At 41.5% G+C, this 15,002-nt stretch overlaps 1 pseudogene; it reads left to right on the top strand.

The window, feature by feature from the left end:
* The first annotated feature begins 3,450 nt into the window (after nucleotides 1–3,450).
* LOC101122099 (ferritin light chain-like) lies at nucleotides 3,451–11,197 on the top strand (annotated as a pseudogene).
* Nucleotides 11,198–15,002: the final 3,805 nt, after the last annotated feature.

Below are 15,002 nucleotides of genomic sequence, written 5' to 3'. Positions count from 1 at the left end.
TACAGAGAACAAACTTGTACCAAAGGGAAGAAGTGAGGGGAAAGGGACACATTAGGGGTATGGGATTAATAGATGCAAACTACTATAAATGAAATAGATAAGCAACAAGGATATACTGTGTGGCCAGGAAATAACACCTATTATCTTGTAATAACCTATAATGGAATATAAGCTGCAAAAACACTGAATCACTATGCTACACACCTGAAACTAACATAACATCACAAATCTATACTTCAATAGTAAAATTTGCAACAATTAGAAAAAAGAAAATGAGGAAACATTTTGTCAGGAATCCAGGTAATTAGAGGGAATAATTGGGCAATCATATTCAGGGAGATAGTGAAGGAGGAAGCCTGGTCTGCTGTAGTCCATGGGGTCACAAAGAGTCAGACACAAATCAGCAACTGAACAACAACAACATATATGGAGAAGTATTAACAATGCAGTCTTACTGGCCCTGAGACTTGAACTTGTTAGTTAAGTGTGATCAGTCAATAAAATCCTAAAGTCTGCCAAATCTTAAAGAGGTAAAAATACATGATTAAAACCAGGAAAAATTGTTGGAGAACTGGTAGGTATAAAAGTCAAAACATACTTTTAATTTATTTGGGGGAAAATGCATATATGTAGAGAAGAAAGGAAATAATACCTGAAATGTAAAATTGTGTATTGTCTCTTGGTAATGAGATTATGAGTGAATTTCACTTCCATCATAAATTATTTATTTTCTAAAAGTTGTTTTAGAATGAATACTTTGTAACTAGAATAATTTAACAGTAAATATTAGGTAGAATTATAATAACCATGTTAAATTTTTTCATGGAAAGTACAATGCTTTTTATCAGCCAATTCCAGGAAAGCTAATTTTGAAAATCCTTTAAATGCCTAGCTCCATTTTAGGAGACTATATGATGAAACAGTCATTCTAGTGCTTACATATTTATTAACAGTGGGATATGGATTAAAAATGGAAACCCAAACATAGACGAGATCTCATTTGGAGCTAGGAAAGTCAAAAGATGACATAACCCAATCTTGATTATTCACAAAGCAGATAATTCTTTCATCTCCTTTGTTCTTGTTTTTTTTCCCCCACATTTTTAAGTTTCCTAACATTTGAGAAAATAGGTAATGGTTTTAATAAGTCAGCAGATGGAGATGTTGAGCTGCCCTTGTTAATGTGACAAATCAAATTAGTGGTTCCAAACTTTAGTTAGCATGGTAATAACCTGGAGAATGAATTTAAAATGCAGATTCCCAGTCTCCGCCCACACAGTTTAGTAGCCTGTGGATGGGGCCTGGGAATCTGAACTTCAACATTCTTTCCTCCCACTCTAGCACATGCCCCACTTCGTCTTCTGCAAGTGTTCCTGATACAGGTTGGCCTATGAACCATACTTTGAAAAACTGGTATTTGAACTCATATGTATATATGAAAACATTTAGCATAGTGCAAACTGAGAGGAAAAAAACAAGTAGAACCAATTCCTGGGGAACTCCAACATCTAAAGGTCCATTAGAGGAGGAAGAGTTAGTAACGTCCTGAGAAGTTTCCAAAAGAGGAGTAACAAGAGAATGTATAACTATGGAAATCAAAGAAAGACAGCATAAGGGAAGAAAGGAGTGAAGTTTACTTTGACTATTGTTAACAGTCAAGTGAGTGAGGACCAGAGGATGCCCACTGGATTCAGCAACGTGGAGGTCATTTGAGTGAACACCTTTTCAAATTAGTAGGAGGGGTCAAAGTTGGCTTAAAGTGGCTTAAAGCACACATGGGAGGAAAAGAAATTGAGGCATCAAGCTTAGATAATTCTTTCTAGAATTTTGACAGATAAGAGAAAGAGATTGGAGCACAGCAGTTTGCTTGGAAATAAGGCTCAGGAATTTTTTAAGATGAGAGATTTGACTATTTGTAAATGTTAAGAAGAACTGAAGAGCCTCTTGGTGAAGGTGAAAGAGGAGAGTGAAAAAGCTGACTTGAAACTCAACATTGAAAAAATGAAGATCAGGGCATCCGGTCCCATCACTTCGTGGCAAATAGATGGGGGAAAAATGGAAGCAGAGATAGACTATTTTCTTGGGCTCCAAAATCACTGCAGACAGTGACTGCAGCCATGAAATAAAAAGACATTTGCTTCTTGGAAGAAAAGCTATGACAAACCTAGACAGCATATTAAAAGCAGAGACATCACTTTGCCAACAAAGGTCCATATAGTCAATGCTACGGTTTTTCCAGTAATCATGTACGGATGTGAGAGTTGGTGGCTGAGAACCAAAGAACTGATGGTTTTGAACTGTGGTGCTGGAGAAGACTCTTGAGAATCTCTTGGACAGCAAGGCGATCAAACCAGCCAATTCCAAAATCAACCCTGAATATTCATTGGAAGGACTGATGCTGAAGCTAAAGCTCCAATACTTTGGCCACCTGATACGAAGATTCAGCTCACTGGAAAAGACCTTGATGCTGGGAAATACTGAAGGCAAAAGGAGAAGGCGGCAGCAGAGGATGAAATGGTTAGATAGCATTACCAACTCAATGGATATGAATCTGAGCAAACTCCAGGAAATAATGGAGGACAGAGGAGCCTGGTGTGCTATAGGCTGTGGGGTCACAAAGTGTCAGACATGACTTAGCAACTGAACAACAACAAATGTTAATAGGAGGGACTGAGCTGAGAAAAAGAGAAATAATGGATAAAGTTAGATTCTTGGAAGACAAGATGCCATAAAATTCAGATCACAGGCAGGCATGCATGCTAAGTCGCTTCAGTCATGTCTGACTCTTTGCAACCCTATGGACTGTAGCTGCGAGGCTCCTCTGTCCATGGGATTCTCCAGGCAAGAGTACTGGAGTGGGGTGCCATTTCTGCCTCCAGGGGGTCTCCCTAACCCAGGGAATGAACCCACAACACCTGTGTCTCCTGCATTGCAGGTGGATTCTTCACCCCTGAGCCATCAAGGAAGTCCCAGATCACAGAAAAGTCTAAGAGGAAGAATGGATGGCCAAGATGCAGGGAGGTTGTAGCTGGGTGGCAAGAGTTTTGGAGGTTTCAGTCTGAACTATTTCCTCAGGAAAAAAATATGAAGAGGATCAAATACTAAGCATGAAGGGAGGTGACAGGGCTGAACATGAAATAGGGTAGAAAAGGCTTACTGGAGAGAATGAATAAGCTAGAGGGAAATGGAAGAGTCTGGGGGCAATGCTGAGGGCTCAGGTGAAGCTAGGACTCGTAAATTTATATGTTACACATTTGCCCCATTGAGTAAGTTTATTCTGAGATGCCCAAGCTGAGGGTATGCACAGAGAAAAGATAACTGAATTTCTACAGAAGCAACACTTTGCCGGACAAATGCAGTGGCAACAGAGGTAGTTATTAGCAAGACACTGAGTGAAATGATGGACTCTGAATCTACGACATGAAGAGAGGAAAAGTAAAAAGGTAAAGGATGGGAAGTTCTGGTGAATCTGGCAAATGGTTACAGTGGGAACAGATGAAACTGAATGAGCTGGCAAGGTAGGAGGAATTGGTCTGAGGGTAGGATATCTGAAGAGGAGAAGGCGATGGCACCCCACTCCAGTACTCTTGCCTGGAAAATCCCATGGACGGAGGAGCCTGGTAGGCTGCAGTCCATGGGGTCGCGAAGAGTCGGACACGACTGAGCAACTTCCCTTTCACTTTTCACTTTCATGCATTGGAGAACAAAATGGCAACCCACTCCAGTGTTCTTGCCTGGAGAATCCCAGGGACGGGGGAGCCTGGTGGGTTGCTGTCTATGGCGTCACACAGAGTCGGACACGACTGACGCGACTAAGCAGCAGCAGCAGGATATCTGAAAGGAATTTTGAAGGTGGAACTGCTTCAGGTGCATCCATAGGAGTTGGAGGACTCTGCGCGGAGTGCAGGGGTAGGGGGCCATTTAAAGAACTCAGAGGCTAAAGGAAGAGGGAAAGAGTCAAGCTGAGAAGACTGTGCCAGTTGTCATAGTACTCAGTGAATGAACAGGGGTGACCAAGAGGCCGATTATCAAGGCTGACTGGAATGTCTGCCAAGTTCAATTTTCCAAATTAAGCTTTCTTTTAAACTGTGATTGCAAAAATATCAACTAGTTATATATAATCTTGTCCTTTTCAAACCTTCTTAGGAGGCTCCTTTGTTTTGGTGAGTGCAGTTATGGGGGGGATGCAGCAAAAGCATGAGAAAGTTATGTTGTTTATGAAAGTAAGTGATAGAAGGACTGGAAAGGGAAGAACCAGGGTAATGGGGAAACGGAATACCTGAGGTACAGTGGGAAGGCGAGCAAGGAAGAGACACAGTGGGAGGGGCCTGGCAGCTGTCCTGAAGCTCTCCTAGGGGGCCTTAGAGGAGAAGGACTCTCCAGTTAAAGGGATATCTAGGAAGCTGTTCTGTTTGATGTGCAAAGAGTCAGTTCACTAAACTTAATACAAATCAACATAAACTTGCCAATCATAGGTGGAACTGGATGGGACAACGTGTGTGAGACTAGTTTTAAGACTGTGAGAGCAGGGTGACTACCATAGGGTTCTTCCAAACCAGACTATGCATGCAATTTTCCTTTTCATTAAATAGCTGCCAACTTCTCGATCTTTTTTGAGAAATACTTCCTCAAAGACTGAAATTCCTTGTGACATTCTATATAATCTAAGTAACTGATATTGAAAGAACTGTTATATTTTACATCTAAAAGAAATCTCCATTTGTTGATAAAATATTCGAATTTTTTAAATAAAAATTTTATTTTTTATGTTAAATATTTCCCGTGTTGGTGTTTGATATTCAGGAAATAGTATACCAGAGACTCAAGTACCCATTATATTATCAGTGTTGATATCTTATATCTACTATTTGCTATATGCTGAGTGCCTACTAAGATTTTTTATGCATCATTTCCCCCCCCCCTTTTTTTTTTGCCGCAGCCTGTGGCATGTGGAGCTTCTCTGACCAGAGACAGCGGAAGCATGGAATCTTAACCACTGGACCAGTAGGAAAGTCCCCCTACTTCACTTTTTAAAATAAAAAATTCTATGAGATAAATACTATTCTTACGGCCATTATGTTAGTGAAGAAATAAATGGAGGCTTAAAGTCATTTGACCATGGTATCACAGTTGATAAGTGGCAGTGGTTTATTCACTAAGTCGTGTCAAACTCTTGTGACCCCATGGACTGTAGCCTGCCATGCTCCTCTGTCCATGGGATTCTCCAGGCAAGAATACTGGAGTGTGGTTGCCATTTCCTCCAAATAAGTGGCAGAGCCAAATTTAATTTTGTCTTAGATTTTCATGTCACATCTTAAAATATTTTTATGGAGTTTCTCCTTGAATAATACTATACTTAACTTCTAAGATTCTTTTTGGAATTCCTCTGAATAGGAAGCAGTGATTGCTACTCACCTAAATACTCATTCGTCCTTTCCTGGGTCCTCAGCTTGGCAGCATTTGCCAGCCTTCCCAGCTGCTAGGTGTTGACCAGGTGACTGAGCTCTAACCGATAAAATGTGAGCAGAAATAATCTGTGCCACTTCCAAGCCTCGCTCATAACAACCTCCATATTCTTTTCCCCTTCTAGATGTCTGGGATGGCGACCACTGCCAGGGCAAACTTGTAACTCACATGTTGAACACTGCAGTTTCCACCAGCATGGGCCCCTGACTGACTACATTGGAACTGTGGTGCTATGGAAACTGCCCCAAGGACCTGTTCACTTGCCCAGTACTGTTACAAAAGAAATAATTTTTTTTGAGTCATTATATACATGATATCATCAGGTTCACAAAGTTTCACAAAAGAATTTCAAACATTTGGCACCAAAGAGTTCCAATACTAATAAGTTGTTTCAGAGCATAGAAAATGAAAAACAAAAATTTAAAATTCTTTTTATAAAGCAAGTATAACATTATTATCAAAACTTGTTAAGGGCAAACATAAAAGACAATTACAGGCCATTGGGCTTCCCGGATAGCTCAGTTGGTAAAGAATCCACCTGCGATGCAGGAGACCCCGGTTCGATTCCTGGGTCAGGAAGACTTGCTGGAGAAGGGGAAGGCTACCCACTCCAGTATTCTGGCCTGCAGAATACAATAGTCTGTATTGTCCATGGGGTTGCAAAGAGTCGGACATGATTGAGAGACTTTCACTTTCATCCCTTATAAATGTTAATGCAAAAATTCTGAACTCCAGTACTACAAGAAAATAATACACTATAGCCAACTAGAATTCATTCCAGAAATGCAAAGATAGATTAATATTAACATTTTAATATAGTTTACCAAAATAATGGTATAAGGGAAAAAATGTATTATTATCTCTATGGATGTTTAAAAAAAACTTTTGAAAGAAATCTAATAATCATTTAAAACATTCAACCATAAAGTCATCATATGACTGAGTCCCTTCATTGTTCACCTGAAACTACCATAACATTGTTAATCGGCTATACCCCAGTAAGAAATGTTTTTGGTGTTAAAAGAAATTAAAATTTAAAAAAAATAATGGAGAAATGCCTGAGGTATTCCTACTAAGTTAAACAACTAAGAAAAATTGACCACCACCTTCACTACTATTTAACATTGTACAGAAGGCTTTAGCCAGTGAAATTTAGATGAGAAAACAGAGACATAGGAATCAGAAAGAAGTAAAATTATCTCTATTTAAAGATGACATGAAAATACATCTGGAGAACTCTAGAGACTCAGTGAATAAACTCAAACATTAATTTTATAAGGTAGCAGGACATGAAAGTAACACACGAAACTCAAAAGTTTTCAAAAAAAGAAATAAAACAAAAAATAATATAGATTGCTGCACAGCAGAAACTAACACACTGTAAAGCAACTATACTCCAATAAAAATTAAGAATTAAAACATAAAAAACCTCAAGTCTTCATACACACAAATGATTACAAGTTAGAAGATATAATGGAAATGGAAACAAACCTGAGTTATACTAGCTACAAAAATGATGAAATATTTAGGAATAACCTAAATAAGAAACATTCAAAATCTATATTCAAAACACTGTAAATGCTTCGCCAAGATGCAAAAGCAAACTTGAACTAATGGAAAGACATCCCTTTCCTTCTTAGGACATTTCAACATCACCAAAATGTCATTTTTCCTTAATTTACAAATTTTAATGCAATCCCAATAAAATATCTGGTTTCCCCTCTCTTTTGGAGAGAGACAAGATGATGCTAAAATTCATGTTTTTAAAATAACCCAATACTAGTTAGAAAAAAACCCTGAAAAAGAATAGCTCTGAGGGGAAGAAAGTAGCCTAAAAGATACTAAAATAAACTCATAAGTTTGTATAATCCAGTGTGGTACTGATACATGAACAAATAAACCAGTAACAAAATATCCAGAAATAGACCCAACTCTATGGAAATCTAGTGTGTTTCATAAAGGAAGTGTTACTAGTCACTGGGGACAAAGATTGACTTTTTAGTCAATGATTTTGGGATAACTGGATAGGCATCTGCAAAAAGATGAAATTAGATCTCTTCCTCACACTATAGACAATTCTGTTGGTCCTTTGGAATTTATATTCTAATGGGAGTTCAGTTCAGTCGCTCAGTTGTGTCCACCTCTTGGTGAGCCCATGGACTTCAGCACGCCAGTCCTCCCTGTCCATCACCACTCCCGGAGTTCACCCAAACCCATGTCCATTGAGTTGGGGATGCCACCAAGCCATCTCATTCTCTGTCATCCCCTTCTCCTCCTGCCCTCAATCTTTCCCAGCATCAGGGTCTTTTCAAATGAGTCAGCTCTTCGCATTAGGTGGCCAAAGTATCGTAGTTTCAGCTTCAACATCAGTCCTCCCAGTGAACACTCAGGACTGATCTCCTTTAGGATGGACTGGTTGGATCTCCTTGCAGTCCAAGGGACTCTCAAGAGTCTTCTCCAATACCACAGTTCAAAAGCATCAATTCTTCGGCACTCAGCTTTTTTATAGTCCAACTCACATCCATACCTGACCACTGGAAAAACCATAGCCTTGACTAGATGGACCTTTGTTGACAAAGTAATGCCTCTGCTTTTTAATATACTGTCTGCTGCTGCTGCTAAGTCACTTTAGTCGTGTCCGACTCTGTGTGAGCCCATAGACGGCAGCCCACCAGGCTCCCCTGTCCCTAGGATTCTCCAGGCAAGAACACTGGAGTGGTCTGCCATTTCCTTCTCCAACGCGTGAAAAGTGAAAGGGAAGTCGCTCAGTCGTGTCCGACTCTTCGAGACCCCATGGACTGCACCCCACCAGGCTCCTCCATCCATGGGATTTTCCAGGCAAGAGTACTGGAGTGGGGTGCCATTGCCTTCTCCCAATATACTGTCTAGGTTGGTCATAACTTTCCTTCCAAGGAGTAAGCGTCTTTTAATTTCATGGCTGCAATCACCATCTGCAGTGATTTTGGAGCCCCCAAAATAAAGTCAGCCACTGTTTCCACTGTTTCCTCATCTATTTGCCATGAAGTGATGGGACTAGATGCCAAGAATTAGTAAATTATTAAACTATATACTATTACATTAAAAAGAGGTAAGTGCCTAACAAAAGTACCTGGGAAAGAGGTCTAGGGAGAGAAGAGGAATTACAGTGTAGAGTTTACAATTACAGTATCTAAAAATGGGGGCTGCTGCTGCTAAGTCACTTCGGTCGTGTCCGACTCTGTGCAACCCCACAGACGGCAGCCCACCAGGCTCCCCCGTCCCTGGGATTCTCCAGGCAAGAACACTGGAGTGGTCTGCCATTTCCTTCTCCAATGCAGGAAAGTGAAAAGTGAAAGTGAAGTCACTCAGTCGTGTCCAACTCTTAGCGACCCCATGGGCTGCAGCCTACCAGGCTCCTCCGTCCATGGGATTTTCCCAGCAAGAGTACTGGAGTGGCGTGCCATTGCCTTCTCCGAAAAATGGGGGCAGAGAGGCCTTATTAAGATGAACAGTGACATTTAAGCAAAGACCTGAAGAGGCAGCAAGCTTTGTGCATAGTCTTAATTACAAACTTCCCGGATGGCTCAGTGGTAAAGAATCTGCCTGCAATGCAGGAAACATAGGAGATGTGGATTTGATCCCTGGGTAGGGGAGATCCCCTGGAGGAGGAAATAGCAACCCACTCCAGTATTCTTGCCTGGAAAATCCCATGGACAGAGGAGACTGGCAAGCTACAGTCTAAAGGGTCACAGAGTCAGACACGACTGAGCAGAAGCATGGACAAGAGAAAACCACAAGCCAACCTTAGTCATGAAAATGTACACAAAACACTGAACAACCCAAATATAGTAATGTGCTTAAAAAAGTTAGCACCTTGTGATCAACTTGGGTTTATCACAGGAATGTAAATTTGGTTTAACCTTAGAAAATTATATATACATTTTGTTCATCACATTACCAATTAAAAAGATCATTTTAATAGATATAGAAAAATAATTTAATAAAATCCAACACTTACTCATGATTTTAAAAAACAAAGTGATAGACAAGCAAGAAAGCTCTTAGCAACTGAAAATAAAACTAAGCTTTCAAAAAGGGCAAATACCAAAGTCACACAAACAGTACTGTTACTGAACAAGGTTTGTCTTGCCTGAAGTCCAGCAGGACAAAACACTGAGATGCCGAGGTCTGCAGCCAAGAGAGAATTTATACACAAGATGGCCAAGCTACAAGACAGGAAAACCAGTCTCAGCTCTGCCTCCCCAAGGCAAGGAGCTCAGTTATTTACGGGACAAAGAATACAAACACAGGGCGGTCCAAGGCATGGGGAGTGTGGAGAAAGATGACTGGAAAGAGGTATAGAATCTGCCATTCTGAGCATCTGTTAACTAGGCTACAGGCCTCTGCAAGTTTTAAGGGTAGAGTTTTCACTCCTCTGATGTCAAAAATGTCACCAAGCAACCACTCTTGAATGCCTAGTTGACGCGTCAGTGGTCCAGACTTATCCAGCTCAGCTCAAACTATACCAGCTGACTCCAAATTCCTGAAAACAACTTGGGCAGACACCTTACTGTTTGGGATAAGTGTAGCCAAGAAGACCTTCGAGTCTCAAAATGACTTTGATTAGTGATGGCAGGTGAAACGGATTTAACGTAGGTTTTGGTAGCATCATTGTTAATAGAAACTTTAGAAACATGCCCTTTAAAATTAGAAAGGGTGTCTAATAGTGATACTTTTATTCATCTTTCTACTGAAGAGCCTAATCAATACAAGCAGAAAGTGAGAGAGAAAAAAAAAAAAGCTTAAGAACTAGAAAGAAACAAAAAAGTCACCATTCACAGATATGAGCCCCGACTCTACAGACAAATCATTAAAAGTAACACAGGTGGTTAGCAAGATGCTGGATAGAAAAATAAGCCCCATATCCCCTGCTTCCAGGACCAGCCTCACAGCGTACAGTGGAGAGAAGTCCTCACTGCTAACTAACTGTGAGCACCCAGACCCGGCGCAATTCTTCCAAGGAGGAGGCCGCCATCAGCCACACCTCTGGGCCTCCTCCACCTGCCTCTTGGAGCTTCTACTTCGAAGGCAACGAAGTGGCTCTGGAAGGTGTGGGCCGCTTCCTCTGGACGTTGGCCGAAGAGAAGTGCAAGGGTGCTGAGCTTTTCCTTAAGGCGCGGAAGCAGTGGGGTGGCCGCGCCCTGATCCAGGACCGGCAGGTGCTGGCCCCAGAGGAGTGGAGCACCGCCCTGGAAGCCACGGAGGCCGCCACGGCCCCCGAGAAGAGCCCAAACCAGGCTGACTCTAGGATCTACACGTCCTGGGTTCTGCGAACGCAGATGCCCAGCTCTCCGAGTTCCTGGAGCACCACTTCCTGGAGGAGGAGCTCGTCAAGAAGCGTGTCAAGATGGGCGTCCACTTGACCAACCTGTGCAGGCTGGCCCCCCCCAGGCCGGGCTGGGCGAGTATCTCTTTCCAAGGCTCTCCTGCCAGCGCGACTAGGCATCTCCGGAATCTGGTGGCCTTGGCTGGACCCCTCTGCTTTCCCTGGTCCCGAGATTTCTGCCAGAGCCGCTGCCTCCAGCCAGGAGGCAACTTTTTAACCACTCTGAAACCTTCACGCAAGCCATGGCACCAAATGGAAACACGAAAGGTTCCTTTTGCAGAAGGGGGCGGGGCAGGGGGGGGCGGGCGGAATGCTTGGCTGTTAAGAAAAAACCATAAGTATCCGAATAGCACGAATGATTTGTAGTCTAATTCTCTCAATTGTGTAAAGAAATGATTCATACCGTGCCTGCATCTGATAAACTATGTTTGCTCTGCCAAGAAGAATAAACACAACTATTCAGAAAGTGTTGAATAGAATTTTAGAGTTTCAAGACTCCTATGGAGTCATGATAAAATTGCTTTCCCTGAAGAAAAAAGAAAAAGTTGATGTGATGTGATGCCATCAGCCTGTATTGAAGAAGGAACCCTATGAAATTAAATTTTGGTCTCCCATTAGGTTGCTACTGAGAACACTGATTATTAATTACATCATTCACTGACCTCTTTATAAAGCCTCTCGAGAAATTTTTCTGTCTTAATATTAGGAATAACACTGCTTTGCATGAGTAATTGATTTGTTTTTGTTTTTTGGATACTGCAAATGATGTAATTAAGTTTCTTTTTCTGACTGCCTGCTAAAAACCTTAGAGCCAAATCTGTGGTCGGTTCACCCAGAGTAAAGGAGTAAGATTGTATATGCATTTTGCATATGCTTCATTCCTGGTTCTTCTATTACTAATTCCTTCTTGTATTTTATAGAGTCTTTTAAGCCACCTTAATCCCTTTCTGGAACAATGTTGTGTATAAACAGACAAATAAACTTTTAAAAATGCAGATTTTAAAAGAAATAAGACCCATATCAGAAATCAATTCAATATTAGATGCTGGGAAATACTGAAGGCAGGAGGAGAAGGGGACAACAGAGGACGAGATGGTCGGATGGCATCACTGACTCAATGGACATGAGTTTGAGCAAGCTCTGGAAGATGGTAAAAAAACAGGGAAGCTTGGCAGGCTGCAGTCCATGGGGTCGCTAAGAGTCAGACACGACTGAGCAACTGAACAATTAGAGCAAAATAGAGACAAATAAGTTATTTATAAAAAATTCAATAAAAGTGAAAACTGCACAGAGAAAAAAAATTAACTTAATTGAATTATATTAAGATGTTATAAATAAATGGAAAATATGCTAAATTCAAGAATAGAAAGATTCAGTTCTCTCTAAATTTATCTATAGATTTATTGCCATTCCAGTTAAAATCCAAGAAGTTGGTTTTTTTTTTTCCTGGAACTTGGAAAACTGACTATAAAATTTGCTTGAAAAGCAAAGTTCAAGAATATACAGGATTCTCTTGAAGAAAAAGATTAGGTGTGACTTGCCCTATTAGATGCCAAAACTTTAATAAAGATGGAATGATGGCACAGAGATAGGCAAACTGATCCAGTGGAACGGGCTAGAGAAGCAGACTCAAGGACAGATGGAAACTTGACAGATGATGTAGCTGTTAAAGGGAAAGGCTGCACTATTCAGTAAATTGGTTTCCACAGTGAGGAGTGAAGCAAAGTAATTGGATCCTACCTGTCAGGCACAAAAATCCTATATGAATAAAGGCTTAAAAAAGAAAAATAAAACCTTCAAACTTTTGGTTTTTTATGGCTTCAGGATAAAAGATACAGAAAGCAGTCACAAATATTTATTAACACTCACCCAATATATAAAAATTACAAATCAATAAGAAACACATAATCCAATTGAAAAATGAGCAGGAAACTCAAATAGATATTTTAGGATAAAGGAAATGCAAATGGACCATAAGCATAACAAGAGCTTAATCTTATGAGTGATTGGAGAAATACAAAAGAAGAGCCTAAAGAAATATCATTTTACACCTCTGAGAATGGCAAAATTAAGAAATCTGACTATACCAGCTGATGATGAGTACATTGAACAATGGAAACTCATTCTGTTGGTGGGAGTATAAATTGGAAACCAATTTTGCCTCATTTCATCTAGTCTATAGGACTAAGGACTATAGATTAGGACTAAGCACAGGCGGCGGCAGCGGGCCACCACACTAAGCGCAGCTGAGAGCTACCCCACGTCCAAAGTCAGGGACAGCGGCCCAGAGTGCCAGGCTGCGACAGAGCAGGAACGGCCGGGAGGAGCCACCCCGAGCCCGAGGTCAGGGGCAGCCAGGAGAAGCCACCTTGCGCCTGAGGCCAGGGGCGGCAGCTGGGAGGAGCCACCCAAGCCTGAGGCCAGGGCCGGTGGCCAGGAGGAGCAACCGGAGGACAGGTGGCTGAGCAGGTACAGGAGGGCCTAGAGGAGCTATCCCACGTTGAAGGTCAGGAACGGAGGTGGTAAGCAGATACTCCTGGTCCAAGGTAAGGAGCAGCAGCTGTGCTTTGCTGGAGCAGGCGTGAAGAGATACCCCACGCCCAAGGTAAGAGAAACCCAAGTAAGATGGTAGGTGTTGCCAGAGGGCATCAGAGGGCAGACACACTGAAACCATACTCACAGAAAACTAGTCAATCTAATCACACTAGGGCCACAGCCTTGTCTAACTCAATGAAACCAAGCCATGCCTGCGGGGCAACCCAAGACGGGTGGGTCATGGTGGAGAGGTCTGACAGAATGTGGTCCAATGGAGAAGGGAATGGCAAGCCACTTCACTATTCTTGCCTTGAGAACCCCATGAACAGTATGAAAAGCCAAAATGATAGGATACTGAAAGAGGAACTCCCCAGGTCATTAGGTGCCCAATATTCTACTGGAGATCAGTGGAGAAATAACTCCAGAAAGAATGAAGGGATGGAGCCAAAGCAAAAACAATACCCAGTTGTGGATGTGACTGGTGATAGAAGCAAGGTCTGATGCTGTAAAGAGCAATATTGCATAGGAACCTGGAATGTCAGGTCTGTGAATCAAGGCAAATTGGAAGTGGTCAAACAAGAGATGGCAACGGTGAACGTCGACATTCTAGGAATCAGCGAACTAAAATGGACTGGAATGATGAATTTAACTCAGATGACCATTATATCTACTATTGTGGGCAGAAATCCCTCAGAAGAAATGGAGTAGCCATCATGGTCAACAAAAGAGTCCGAAATGCAGTACTTGAATGCAATCTCAAACATGACAGAATGATCCCTGTTCATCTCCAAGGCAAACCATTCAATATCACAGTTATCCAAGTCTATGCCCCAACCAGTAATGCTGAAGAAACTGAAGTTGAATGGTTTTATGAAGACCTACAAGACCTTTTAGAACTAACGCCCAAAAATGTCCTTTTCATTATAGGGGACTGGAATGCAAAAGTAGAAAGTCAAGAAACACCTGGAGTAACAGGCAAATTTGGCCTTGGAATGAAGAATAAAGCAGAGCAAAGACTAATAGAGTTTTGCCAAAAATGCACTGGTCATAGCAAACACCCTCTTCCAACAACACAAGAGAAGACTCTACACATGGACATCACCAGATGGTCAACACTGAAATCAGATTGATTATATTCTTTGCAGCCAAAATGGAGAAGCTCTATACAGGCAACAAAAACAAGACCAGGAGCTGACTGTAGCTCAGATCATGAACTGCTTATTACCAAATTCAGACTCAAATTGAAGAAAGTAGGGAAAACCACTTGACCATTCAGGTATGACTTCAATCAAATCCCTTATGATTATACAGTGGAAGTGAGAAATAGATTTAAGGGCCTAGATCTGATCGATAGAGTGCCTGATGAACTATGGAATGAGGTTCGTGACATTGTACAGGAGACAGGGATCAAGACCATCCCCATGGAAAAGAAATGCAAAAAAGCAAGATGGCTGTCTGAGGAGGCCTTAAAAATAGCTGTGAAAAGAAGAGAGGTGAAAAGCAAAGGAGAAAAGGCAAGATATAAGCATCTGAATGCAGAATTCCAAAGAATAGCAAGAAGAGATTAGAAAGCCTTCCCTCAGTAATCAATGCAAAGAAATAGAGGAAAACAACAGAATGGGAAAGACTAGCAATC

This window comes from Ovis aries, chromosome 3 (assembly GCF_016772045.2).
Source record: "Ovis aries strain OAR_USU_Benz2616 breed Rambouillet chromosome 3, ARS-UI_Ramb_v3.0, whole genome shotgun sequence".
Taxonomy (NCBI): domain Eukaryota; kingdom Metazoa; phylum Chordata; class Mammalia; order Artiodactyla; family Bovidae; genus Ovis; species Ovis aries.
Note: the sequence above shows the minus strand (reverse complement) of the source record. Positions and strands in the feature narration are given on the sequence as shown.